This window comes from Rhinopithecus roxellana, chromosome 18 (genome assembly GCF_007565055.1).
Source record: "Rhinopithecus roxellana isolate Shanxi Qingling chromosome 18, ASM756505v1, whole genome shotgun sequence".
NCBI classification, from domain to species: domain Eukaryota; kingdom Metazoa; phylum Chordata; class Mammalia; order Primates; family Cercopithecidae; genus Rhinopithecus; species Rhinopithecus roxellana.
This window is the reverse complement of record NC_044566.1, coordinates 13,628,557-13,642,361: the sequence shown is the minus strand read 5'-3', so window position 1 is coordinate 13,642,361 and position 13,805 is coordinate 13,628,557. Positions and strand designations below refer to the sequence as shown.

The following is a 13,805-nucleotide window of genomic DNA, read 5'->3' as shown; positions in this document are numbered from 1 at the left end:
AGTGGGGGATGTCTCCCAGCTCGGCTACTCAGGGGTCAGGGACCCACCTGAGCAGGCAGTCTGTCCGTTCTCAGATCTCAACCTCCGCGTTGGGAGATCCACGGCTCTCCCTAAAGCTGTCAGACGGAGTCGTTCGCATCTGCACAGGCCCCCGCTGCTTCCCCTGTTGGTCTTCAGCTGTGCGCTGTCCCCAGAGGTGGAGACTACAGAGACAGGCAGGCTTCCTTGAGCTGCTGTGAGCTCCACCCAGTTCAAGCTTTCTAGCGGCTTTGTTTACCTACTTAAGACTCAGCAATGGCGGGCGCCCCTCCCCCAGCCTCGCTGCTGCCTTGCGGATAGATCGCCACAGACTGCTGTGTTAGCAGTGAGGGAGGCTCCGTGGGCGTGGGACCCTCCCGGCCAGGTGTGGGATATATTCTCCTGGTGTGCCTGTCTGCTTAAAGTGCAGTATTGGGGTGGGAGTTACCCGATTTTCCAGGTGTTGTGTGTCTCAGTTCCCCTGGCTATGAAAACGGATTCCCTTCCCCCTTGCGCTTCCCAGGTGAGGCGATGCCTCGCCCTGCTTCAGCTCTCGCTGGTCAGGCTGCAGCAGCTGACCAGCACCGATTGTCCGGCACTCCCTAGTGAGATGACCCCAGTACCTCAGTTGAAAATGCAGAAATCACCGGTCTTCTGTGTCGCTCGCGCTGGGAGTTGGAGACTGGAGCTGTTCCTATTCGGCCATCTTGCTCTGCCCCCAAAGAACTCTGAAAACTCAAAATAAGGTCCAGGTGTGGTGGCTCACACGTGTAATCCCAGTGCTTTGGAAGGCCGAGGCGGGCAGATCACCTGAGGTTAGGAGTTTGAGACTAGCCTGGCCAAAGTGATGAAACCCCGTCTCTACTAAAAGTACAAAGTATTAGCCAGGCATGGTGGTGCGTGCCTGTAATCCCAGCTACTTGGGAAGCTGAGGCAGGAATATTGCTTGAGCCCAGAATGCAGAGGTTACGGCAAGCCAAGATCACGCCACTGCACTCCAGTCTGGGCAACAGAGCGAGACTCCGTCAAAACAAACAAACAAAAAAACTCAAAATAAGAAAACACCACAATTAAAAGTTAGGCAAAGAATTTGAATAGATATTTCTTTAAAGACAATATACAGGCCGGGCGCGGTGGCTCAAGCCTGTAATCCCAGCACTTTGGGAGGCCAAGATGGGCGGATCACGAGGTCAGGAGATCGAGACGATCCTGGCTAACATGCTGAAACCCCGTCTCTACTAAAAATACAAAAAACTAGCCGGGCGACGTGGCGGGTGCCTGTAGTCCCAGCTACTAGGAAGGCTGAGGCCGGAGAATGGCGTGAACCCGGGAGGCGGAGCTTGCAGTGAGCTGAGATCTGGCCACTGCACTCCAGCCTGGGCGGCACAGCGAGACTCTGTCTCAAAAAAAAATAAATAAATAAATAAATAAATAAATAAATAAATAAAGACAATATACAAATTGCTAATAAGCACATGAAAAGATGCTCAACATCATTTACCAAAAGAAAAACTCACATCAAAACCGTGATGAGATATCTACTTCACACTCACTAGGATGGCTATATTGAAAACAAAAGGAAAAACAAAAGCAGATAATAACAAGCGCTGATGCGGATGTAAAGAAACTGAATCCATTAAATATTGCTGTTGGACTGTAAAATGGTGCAACCACTTTGGAAAACACTTTGGAAGTTCCTCAAAATGTTAAACACAGTTATCATATGACCAAGCAATTGTGCTCCTAGGTACATACCCAAGAGAAATGAAAACATACATCCACATGATGACTGGTACACAATATTCTAGCAACATTATTAATAATAACCCCGAAATGGAAAAAATCCAAATGCTCATTAACTGGTGAATGGATAATCACAATGCCATATACCTATACAATGGAATACTATTCAGCAATATAAAGGAACGAAGTACTGATAAATACTGCGCTATGGATGAATCTGCAATATGTGCTAAGTGAAAGTAGCCAGACATAAAACACCACACACATTGTATGATTCCATTTATATGAAAAGTCCAGAACAGGAAAATCAAAAGAAACAGAAAAATTAGTTGCCTAGGGCTATAGGAGGGAGGAATGGGGGGTGACTGCTTAATGAGTACAGGATTGCTTTTGGGGGTAATGCAAATATTCTAAACTTAGATTATGGTAAGGACTACACAATTTTGTAAATATAATGAAAAGCACTGAATTATATATGCTAAGTGGATAACTTTTATGATATATTAATTTTTCTCAATACAATTGAGTTTTAAAAAATTAAATAGGATGACATTAAATGCAGTGTGGTTATCTTGTATTGGATACTAAAACAGGAAAAAGATATTAATGAAAAAACTCGTGAAATGTGAGTAACTGCTTGAGCCCAGGAGTTTGAGACCAACCTGGGCAATTAAGTGAGACCCATCTCCACATAAAATTTAAAAATTAGCCAGGCATGGTGGTGCACACCTGTGGTCCCAGCTACTTGGGAGGCTAAAATGAAAGCATTACTTGAGCCTGGGAGGCAGAGGTTGCAGTGAGGCGTGATTGTACCACTGCACTCCAGCCTGGGTGACAAAGTGAGGCTCTGTCTTTAAAAAAAAAAAAAAAAAAAAAAAGGAAAAGAAAAAAAGAAAAAGGAAAATCTGAATAATGTCTGTAGTGTGGTGTTGCACTAATGTTAATCTCTTTTTTTTTTTTGAGACAGAGTTTCACTCTTGTTGCCCGGGCTGGAGTGCAATGGCGTGATCTTGGATCACTGCAACCTCCACCTCCTGGGTTCAAGTGTTTCTCCTGCCTAAGCCTCCTGAGTAGCTGGGATTACAGGCCTCTGCCACCACGCCCAGCTAATTTTTTGTAGAAACAGGGTTTCACCATGTTGGCCGGGCTGGTCACGAACTCCTGACCTCAGGTGATCCACCTGCCTAGTCCTCACAAAGTGCTGGGATTACAAGTGTGAGCCACCGTGCCCAGCCGTGTTAATCTCTGTTAACAAATGCACATAGTCATATGAAATGTCAACATTAGCGAAACTGGGTGAAGGTTATATGGGAATTCTGTGTTAACTTTGCAACATTTTATACATCTAAAATTATTCCAAAATAAAAGTGAAAACAACCACGACAAACCTTTAGTGTACTTAATAGAGAGAGAGAGAGTGAACAATTAGAGAGGACCAATGGTATATAAACTACCATTTGAGATGGAATCACTATCCTCCCATTATTGGACAGAGAATCACGGCAGGACCGGGGGATGAGCCAGACCCACAGTGGGTTTGTATTTCATGGGTATCACTAGCCCCAGGCTCGTCTCTCTTCTACCAGTGCCAGCATGAGAATTAACTTTGTTTGTGGGAGGCATACAGACTGCTTAGTATGAGTTATTTGTATTTTTAAGTGCTTGTTGTTTACTGGAGTTGCTGTGAAAGCCCCACACCTGGGGTGTTCTGGCAAGCCACAGACCCTCCTGCCAAAGGAAGGGAGCTACTGGTTCTGTGGGAAGCTCAACTTGGGTGCAGTCTCTCTCTCTAGGAGAAGGCGCAACCAGTCCTAGCAGGCATCTTGTCCAGACTACACAGAGTAAGTTCTCAGGGTCATTTACGCACAATTCTACTTAAAACCCATAATCAATAAACTGAAAACATAGACAAACTGCAGTTTCTTAGAAATATATAACTTAACAGAACTACTCAAGAAGAAATACATTTTTTGGTTAGATTTTTAACTTGAATTGGGAGTTTTAAAATCTACCCTCCATACTAAAAAAAATAAAATTAAGATAAAAATAAAACCCATTAAACCCAGAAGATTTACCAGTTATACCCAGACTTCAAAGAACAGATAATCGTTATCTAAAACAAATGTTCCAGTGAATATAAAATGAGGGAACACTGCCCACCTCATTTTACAAAGCATAACAGTTCTGATGGCAAATCAGATAAGGATGGTATCTGAAGGAAAAATTAAAGCCCAATCTCATTTCTAAATATAGATGCAAAAATCCTAAATAAAACAGTAGGCAACTGATTCCAGAAATGTCTACTAAAAATACACCATTACCAAATTGGATTCATTCTAGGAATGCAAGGATGGTTAAGGTTAGAAAATCTCTTAATGAGATGTACCATAGTAATTGGTTTAAGGAAGAAACCTTGAGAATCTGCCTCAGAAAAAAAAAAAAAAAAAAAGCAAGCTGTTGTGGCCCTTACCACTCAATACCCATCCTTATAATCCAGGCAACCAATGTTATGATTTCTTGCCCCATAAATTAGTTTTTGCCTGTTTTGGAATTTCATATAAATAGAATAAGACATTATGCACTATTTTGTATCTGGCTTGTTTTGCTCACCATAATGTTTCTGGGGTTCATCTAAGCTGCTGGATATTGTCTATCAGTAGTTTTCTCCTTGTGATTGCTAAGTGGTATTCCGTTGTTTCCACACACCAAAATGTGTTTATCTGTTCACTTAGTAAAGTGAGACAAACCACAGTTTGCCTATCAACAGATAGGCAGAATGTATCTTCTAGGAGAAGATGGGTCATTGGGGCTATTATGGAAAAACTCCTTATCTTGCAAAAATACCTAGCAGCGTTATTCCTGGGTCGTAGAGTTTAACTTTAAAAGAAATTACCAGATCAATTTCCAAAGTGGTTATACCATTTAAGACTCCAACTAGCAACGTACGGTAATTCCAGTTGCCAATGTTTGTTATTTTTGTTCTTTTAATGTTCACCAAACTAGTGGATGTATATAGTGCTATCTCAGTTTAGTTTTAATTTGCATTTCCCTGGTGACTAATGATACTGAACCCTTTTTCATATTTTACTGGCATTTGTATGTAGTCTTTTATAAAACAGCTGTTCAAGTCATTATGCATTTTTTAATAATTTGTTTTGGTATTTTTATTATTGAGTTGTAGGAGTCTGGATACAAAGCTTTTCTCAGCCATATGTGCAGGTACTGTGAATACTGTGTCTCATCTATGGCTTGTTTTTTTGTAAAGTTTTTAGTTTTGATGAAGTCCAATTTGTCATTTTTTTTCTTTATAGTTAGTGCTTTTTGTATCCTAAAAAATACTGCCCTATGTTTCCTTGTAGGAGCTTTATCCAGAATTTTCACTTTTACATTCAGTTATATAATTTATCTCAAACAATTTCACGTGTGTGATGTGAGGTAGGATTTATCTTTTCCATAGAGATAAGCAGTTGTTCTAGCACTATTTGTTGAAGTGATCTTTTCACCATTAAATTGCTTTGGCATCTTGATAAAAAATCTACTATATAAGTGGGGCCTGATTTCTGAACTTTTTCTCGTTCCATGGACCTTTACACCAATACATACCATCTTCATTAGTACAGCTTTAGAGAAAGTCTTGTGATTCACTAATATATGTCTCCCAACTTTGCTAATTTTCAAGATTATTCTGCTTATTCTAGGTCCTTTGCATTTCTACATAAATTTTAGGATTAGCACACCAATTTCTACAAAAACATTGCTGGTATTTTCTAGAATGACTTTATTGAGATATAATTCACATACCACACAATTCATACATTTAAAGTGTACAATTCAGGTATACAATTCAAAGTGCACAGTTCATGCAATAACTTTTGGTATATTACATTATTAATTAAATTATCATAAAACATACATAACACAAAATATTCACATTGTTTTGCATCATTTGTTGTGCCCAATATCTGGAACATTTTTGTTCTGGAACATTTTTGTTGTTCAAAACAGAAATTCTGTAAACATTATACAATAATTCCCCATTCTTCCTCCCTCCAGCACCTGGTAATCTCTTTCTCTCTCTCTTTTTCTTTTTTTTAAAGACAAGATCTTGCACTATCGCCCAGGCTGAAGTGCAGAGGCCCAATCAAAGCTCACTGTAGCCTCCAACTCCTGGGCTCAGGCAATCCTCCTGCCTCAGCCTCCTGAGTAGCTGGGACTACAGGCATGAGCCACTATATCCAGCTAAGTTAAAAAATATTTTTTGTAGGGAAGGGCTTTTGTTTTGCATTTGCCCTGTGTTTGCATAGACTGGTCTGGAACTACGGGCCTTGGCCTCAAGCAATCCTCACACCTATGCCTCCCAAAGTGCTGGGATTAAAGTGTGAGCCACCACACCTGGCTGTCCTCTGGTAATCTCTAATTTACTTCCTCTCTCTATGAATTTGCCTATTCTAAATATTTCATATAAGTGGAGTCATATAATATTTGTCCTTTTGTGTCTGGCTTATTTCACTTGACATACTATTTCCAAGATTCATCCATATTAGCATGTTTCAGATCCTGATTTCTTTCCTATGGCCAAATAATATCCCATTGTTTGTATATACCACATTGTGTTTACTCACTCATCTGCTCATAGGCCCTTGGGTTGTTTCCCCTTTCTGGCTACTGTGAACAATGCTGCAATGGATATTGGCATACAAGTATCTCTCAAGTCTCTGCTTTTAATTTCCTTGAGTCTATACCTAGGAGTGGAATTGCTGGATCATAATGTAATTCTATGTTTACCTTTTTCAGAAACTGTTAAACTGCTTCCACAGCAGCTGTACCATTTGCCATTCCTACCAGCAATGGACAAGACATTCAATTTCTCCACATCCTCACCAATATTCATTTTCTGCATTTTAAAAAATTACTATTACAGACATCCTAGTAGGTATGAAATGGTATCTCCTTGTTTTTTTAATTTGTATTTCCCTACTATGTTGAGCATCTTTTCATGTGCTTATTGGCCATTTGTATGTCTTCTTTAGAGAAATGTCTATTCAAGTCCTTTGCCTATTTTTAAATTGGGTTGTTTGTCTTTCTGTTGTTGAGTTACAAGAATTCTTTGTAGATTCTAGATACTAGTCCCTTATCAGATGTATGATTTGCAAATATTTTCTCTCATTCTGTAGGTCATCTTTTCATTTTTTTGACAATGTCCTTTGATGCACAAAACGTTTTTCATTTGATAAAGTCCAATTTATTTATTTATTTTCTTTTGTTGTTCATGCTTTTAGTGTCATATCTACCTGCTGGCATTTAGATTGGGATTGCACTGAACCTTGAGATCTATTTGAGAACTGACATCTTATCAATATCAGATCTTTTAACCCATGAATGTGGTATAGCTCTTTTCTTTAGGTCTTCTCTAACTTGTCGCAGAATGTTTTTATAGTTTTCAGTGTGTAAAGATTTTGCACATATTTTATTAAATTTTCTCTGATTACAAATTTTGCTATGGTCTGAATCTCTGTGTTCTCCCCAAATTCATATGTTGAAATCCTAGTGCCTAAGATGATGGTATTAGGAAGTGGGGCCTTTGGGAGGTGCTTAGATCATGAAGGTAGGACTCTCATGAATGGGACTGCTGTGCTTATAAAAGAGGCCCCTGAGAGCTTGTTTGCTCCCTCCTCCATGTAGGACACAGCAAGAAGGTGGCTGTCTACAACCTGGAAGAGAGCCCTCACCAGAACCCAACCATGCTGGCACCACCATCTCAGACTTCCCAGCCACCACAACTGTGAGAAATAAATTCCCATTGTTGATAAGCTACCTAGTCTATGGTATTTTGTTACAGCAGCCCCAAAAGACTAAAACAGAGTTTTATTCTGTCTTAAATGGCATTGTCTTTCAAATTTCATTTTCGAATTGTTTTTGTTGGTATGTAGAAATGCAATTTACTTTTCTTTTCTTTTTTTTCTTTTCCAAGTCTCACTGTGTTGCCTAGGCTGGAGTGCAATGGTGCGATCTCAGCTCACTGCAACCTCTGCTTCTCGGGTTCAAGCCATTCTCCTGCCTTAGAGTCCTGAGTAGCTGGGACTACAGGTATGTACCTCCACACCCGGCTAATTTTTGTATTTTTAGTAGAGACGGGGTCTCACCATGTTAGCCAGGCTGGTATTGAACTCCTGATCTGCCTGCCCTGGCCTCCCAAAGTGCTTGGATTACAGGCGTGAGCCACCATGCCCAGCTGCAATTTACTTTTCTACTTTGATCCATCTTGCAAACATCCTACATTTCGCTATTAGCTCAAATAGTCTTTGCGGAATCCTTGGGTTTTTTTATATACATCATTTGCAAGTAGTTTTTATTTCTTCCTTTTCAATCTGTATACCTTTTATTGTCTCTTCTTGACTTACTGTTCTGGCTATGACCTCAACTTCAATAATGAATAGAAGTGGTTATGGTGACAACAGATATCCTTACTTGTTCCTTAATCTTGGGGAGAAAATACTATCATATTCTTAGGTATAATGATATCTAGTATTATTATTTGAATTGTGTTCCTCTAAAAGATTCATTTAATTAATTAATTTTTTTGAGACACAGTCTCGCTCTGTTGCCCAGCCTGGAGTGCAAGTGGCGTGATCTCTGCTCACTGCAACCTCCACCTCCTAGGTTCAAGCGATTCTTCTGCCTCAGATTCCTGAGTAGCTGGGACCACAAGTGTACACCACCATACCTGGCTAATTTTTTGTAATTTTAGTAGAGACAAGGTTTTGCCATGTTGGCCAGGCTGGTCTTGAACTCCTGGCCTCAAGTGATCCACCCTCCTTGGCCTCCCAAAGTGCTGGGATTACAGGTGTGAGCCACAGTGCCCAGTCCCAAAAGATATATTTAAATCCTAATCTCTGGTACCTGTGAATGTGACCTTATTTGGAAATAGGATCTTTACAGATATAGTCAAGATGGGGTCATACTGAATTAGAGTGGGCTCTAAATCCAATGACAGGTCTCCTCATGAGAGAGAGATTTGGAGGCAGGGAATTGATAAGGGGCTATATTAGAGAATTCTGTTTGGATATGTGATTAAATATCTTGTTTTCTGAAATTTGAGATATTTTAAGTACTTTATAAAAATAAAAACTTGTAAGAAATTATAAGAAGAAAGAAAGAAAAGGCTGGGCACGGTGGCTCACGCCTGTAATCCCAGCACTTTGGGAGGCTGAGGCAGGTGGATAACCTGAGGTCAGGAGTTCGAGACCAGCCTGGCCAACATGATGAAACCCTAGCTCTATTAAAAATACAAAAAATTAGCTGGGCGTGGTGGCAGGCACCTATAATCTCAGCTACTCAGGAGGCTGAGGCAGAAGAATTGCTTGGAACTGGAGAGGTGGAGGTTGCAGTGAGCTGAGATTGTGCCACTGTACTCTAGCCTGGGCAACAAGAGCAAGACTCCATCTGAAAAAAAAAAAATTAGAAACTTGCTCTCCTACCAATCCCTAATATTTAGCAGATTAAATCAAAGAACTAAAAGGAACTTAAAAGAAAAAGACATTAAATATGAGTGATGACATTTATGAACAGTCTAAAGATGTCCCTTCTGATAATGTAATTTCCTTTTTGTCTAGGTACAGTTAGAGTGAGCTGAAAAGGAATTAGCTACCTGTCAGAAACAGGTACATACGTCCCCTAACCATTTCATCATCATAACTTAACTAGTACTAGCCATGTGCCAGGCACAGTGCTATATGCTAGCAAGGTGTCATCTCAGCTAATCCCTATAACAACACCATCTCAGTCTTACTGACTAGGAAACAAAGGATCAAGTGGTTAAAGGATTTGTCCAAGGTGACCCAGACTGTAAACTGCAAGGGCAGCACTGGAGTCCAATCTGACCATTCCAAGTCCAACATGGTTTCCATGCTCACACCCAGGAAGATGAGAAGGAAGCAGAGGAGCTGCTTGGAGCTGAGTACCCATGGATGCGGCAGGCAGCTGAGCTTAGGAAACTTGGAAGTGGGTCACGATGAAAACACCAAACTTTTGGCTGTCCAGAGAGTAAGGCAACATGCCAGGTGATTTACATCCCTTGCCTCATTTAATCCTTGCAAGAATCTTATAAGCGGGGTTGTGTAATCTCTTTATCTCAGTATACAGAGGAGAAAGTGAATCCAGAGATGTTAACTAACATGCTCAAAATCTCACGGTGAGGGTGTGGCAGTGCTGGGATTTGACCTCCAGTCTGATTCCAGCCTCTGCTCTGTCTTATATCACAGGACATAGCCACATAGTAGTAAGGCTGTGGGCTTAGGGGCAGCCTGTCTGGGCTCACAGTCCTACTGCCCACATGCTTTCTCACCCACCTTGAGCAAGACAAGCAACATTTCTTCTTCTCACCTATAATTGGGGTTAATAATAGTGTCCACTTCACAGCTACTCTCAGGGTTAAGTGAGAATCTATATGAAGTTTTTCACATAGTGGTTGGTAGTACATAAGTATTCATAATTATTATTGTTATTTAGGAAAGAAGTAAAAGCTAACAGCCCAGTGTCCTGATGCTGCAGCAGACCAAATAGTTATAACTGAAATTGGACCCCAGTTGGCCCCAGTTTAGGCATGTTTCTCAATTTTCTTCTGTGAACCCCACTATAAAATAACGTGCCCATATGTGATGCAGAGGAGGAAAGCATTGAGAGAAAACCTGATAACCTGACCAAAGGCATGTCTTGGACTTACTTGAAAACTTATCAGGCTTCTTTTGATTACAAGTGATAGAATCCTAATTCCAACAAGCTTTAAATAAAGTGGGACTTATTGACTTACATAACCAGAAAAAGCAAGCATGGAGGTGGCCCCAGGCATGATTTGATTCAGGACTCAATGTCATCTCTCTATCCTTTCTCTCAATCTCACTTTAACCGTAGGGGAAAGGGATCCTCTCTCCCAGTCTCTAAATACACAGTCCCAGGGAAGTCCCATGATGGGCCTATTCTGGATCACATGCCCACGCTGTGGCCAGAGGCCTGGGAACTGTGACTGGCAGCCCAACCAGAGCTCAGAGTGGAGAATGCAGTTCATTCAAAGGAATAAGAGTGTGCTCCAGAATAAGGGGAGGAGATGAAGGCAGAAAAATAGACGTCCTCTGGAGTATGGAGAGTGGGGTCCTATGGAGAGTGTCAGGTGCACCCTAATGCTCAGTTAGCCATTCTGGAATCCTCCAACTGGGATACAGCTGTGAAGCACTGCAGCTGGCTCCGGGGCTCAGGCAAGGAAGAGGTAGTGCCACACTCACATACAGACATGATTATATGAGGGTCTTCTTCTTGAAGGTGCCATGACACACAGTGCAAAGCGGGGAGACTAGGGGCAGCAGTGAATCTTCTGTGAGGGCAGGGACAAGTGGAACAAATAAGGAAAGGCTTATTCCGCCAGGTAAACTCCAGGCATGATGGAGCCATACTTCCCTTTCAAACAATAACGCCGACTATTATTACCACCACTGTTTTTGTAGCTCTTGCCCGGTGCTAGACACTGTGCACAATTCCCGACTTGATCCTTATAACAATCTTTTGCAATGACTCTCACTATGAATGAAGGAGTCTTCCAGCTCCACACTCCTGTGATCATCTCTTCATACTAATCAAGTTGAGGATTTGGGATTTTATAAAAGTCTTGTGTAACACACAGAGAGAGGGTCCTTAGTTGCTCACACACATGCCACAAGAGATTATAGGGTTTGCATGGGCTTCCATGAACATAAGGCTGAATGGTCCTTAAAACAAATGCATGTAGAATAAAATTTACTGCTCCATTCTCTCATCTGCCATCTCTGGATGGCTGGGTTTGATCAGCATAAGCTAATCCTGAATTAAAGTTCTATGGCCCAGCAATTTCACTTGGGCAGAGAAAGGATTGACATTTCATTTCCAAACTCACAGAAGCACAAAGAAAGAAATCTTTCAGCTCCTTTGATAAACTGCAGCCAATTCATGTGCAAAATCCCCATGTTGCTAAGAGTCTTTCTGGCTTCTTGTAAGATGACTGTCAACCACTCCAAATGGCTTTTTTTCCTGATTTTCCATTTATTTCAGATGCACTGGGCAAGTCCAGTCCCTAGGTATCATACTGGCATTCAGTCTTTCCTTTTAGCCCCAAAAGAATGTCCCAACACTTAATGAGTTGTATAACATGGAATATTTGGATGAGCAATAGCTTCATGTGGATAAAGGAATAGCAACTTATGAGAAAAAATATCAGTGAAAAAAAAGGTGGTGAGATAAAGCTAGAAATTTTAAAGAACCTTGATAGGAGTTACGAAGCAAATGTCATTATAAGGAGCAGCACCTGCCAGGGGCCCACCACATTCTACAATGATTTTTAACCTTGTTTTTAGAATAACACCTCCCATCCTCCATTAAAAAATAAAAAGATATCATGGGTATCAAACAAAAGTCAAGCAATATAGTAAAGTACAAAAAAAAAAAAAAAAGTAAAACAAAATCAACACCCACCTAAAAATAATGGTAATCCACTTTAGTTGAATATAATTCTTGATTTGTCTCTACTCAGAGAGATAGAGGAAATATATATTTAGAGATAGGGTCTTGCTGTATTGCCTGGGCTGGAGGGCAGTGGCCTGCAGCCTTGAACTCCTGGGCTCAAGTGATCTTCCCACCTCACTCTCCTGTAGTGGAACTACAGGCATGCACCATCATGCCTGGCTAATTTTTAACAATTTTTTTTGTAGAGAAGGGGTCTTGCTCTGTTGCCCAGACTGGTCTCAAACTCCTGGGCTCAAGAGATCCTCCTGCCTTGGCCTGCCAAAGCACTGGGATTACAGGTGTGAGCCACCATGCCTGGCTGAGGAATTTTTATAAATGTAGAATCATATTTATTTTTAATTTATTTCTTATCACATTTATTTTTAAATAAATAGCATTCAGCTAATTGGGTTGTATTTAAGATAAGAAACTAAAGTGAACGGGAACAATACATATTTCTTTTTAGAAATCTGTTTTTTTAAAAGATTACCAAAAAATTTAAGAAATTATGTGTTTTTGAAAAAAGTTTAGACAGTAGCAAGTCTCTGCTATGAAAATAAGAGGGTATGAGTGCTCTTATATCCTCCCTTCTCCCATTCTCAATTTATTAGCTATCTTAGGGTTTGTAATATTTATAATCTGTATCCATACTGTGACTATAATTTCCAGTTTCATCTTGGTTCACCACCAGTCTTTTTTCTACCAGCTCATCCATCATTGAGTTATTTGGTTCATCTTTCCTATCAAATGGTTTCCTTAAGAAGGGCACTCGGGTGTTGTGTTCTGCTTAAGAGAATTTGACATTAGATTTGATGACTTGGTTGGCAATAATACATTTGAGTCATTCTTTTTTCCTACTCAGAACTTTGGAAATACTCCTTCATTGTTTCCTGTCACAGAATCTTGTGGAAAGGAAGTTTGAGGTCCCTTGGTGACTTGCTTTTTCTGCCTGAATGGTGAGGAATTCTTTCTTCATTCTTGAAGTTCAGGATCTTCATCAGGGTATGTTTTGGTGTCAAGTGTTTTCTGTTGGATTTCCTACAACATAGTGCACTCTTTTAATCTAAAGATTCCTTCCTTCATTTCAGGAAAAATCTTTTGTATTTTATCTCCAGATACTTTTATAGTTCCTTTTTATTTTTGGTCACCAGTTACTCTTATGTCAGAATATCTCGATACTCCTACATTTATCCTTTCAGGAATTACTGAAATCCCTGTTTTTAAAATTCTTCATTCACTGCATCATTTCAAGCCTTTTCTTCTGTTATCAATTCCATTTTCAATCATGTTTTTTGCTATTTCTAATACATTGATTTGTTCTATATTATTTTAGGCAAGTTTTCTTATCTCTGCCATCTGCCTTTTTATCTGATTCCGTTGTTTCACCAGTTCCTGAGTGCTTATTTTATTGAGTTCATGTTTTCTAAGTTCACTGCGAGCACAACACACCTGTGGGAACTTTTGTTTCTTAGGCTAGCTTTTTCTCCTTATTGGTTTCATCTGTTTCCCACTCCACC

The 13,805-nt window shown here is 40.4% G+C and overlaps 1 long non-coding RNA gene across 1 annotated transcript in view; it reads left to right on the top strand.

The window, feature by feature from the left end:
• The window catches only part of LOC115894563, a 36,374-nt gene extending 29,718 nt beyond the window's left edge, over window positions 1–6,656 (top strand). Inside the window, exon 3 of the long non-coding RNA XR_004054677.1 lies at window positions 6,556–6,656. This is a non-coding gene — a long non-coding RNA (uncharacterized LOC115894563). The remainder of the gene's footprint in view (window positions 1–6,555) is intronic.
• The last annotated feature ends 7,149 nt before the right edge of the window (window positions 6,657–13,805 follow it).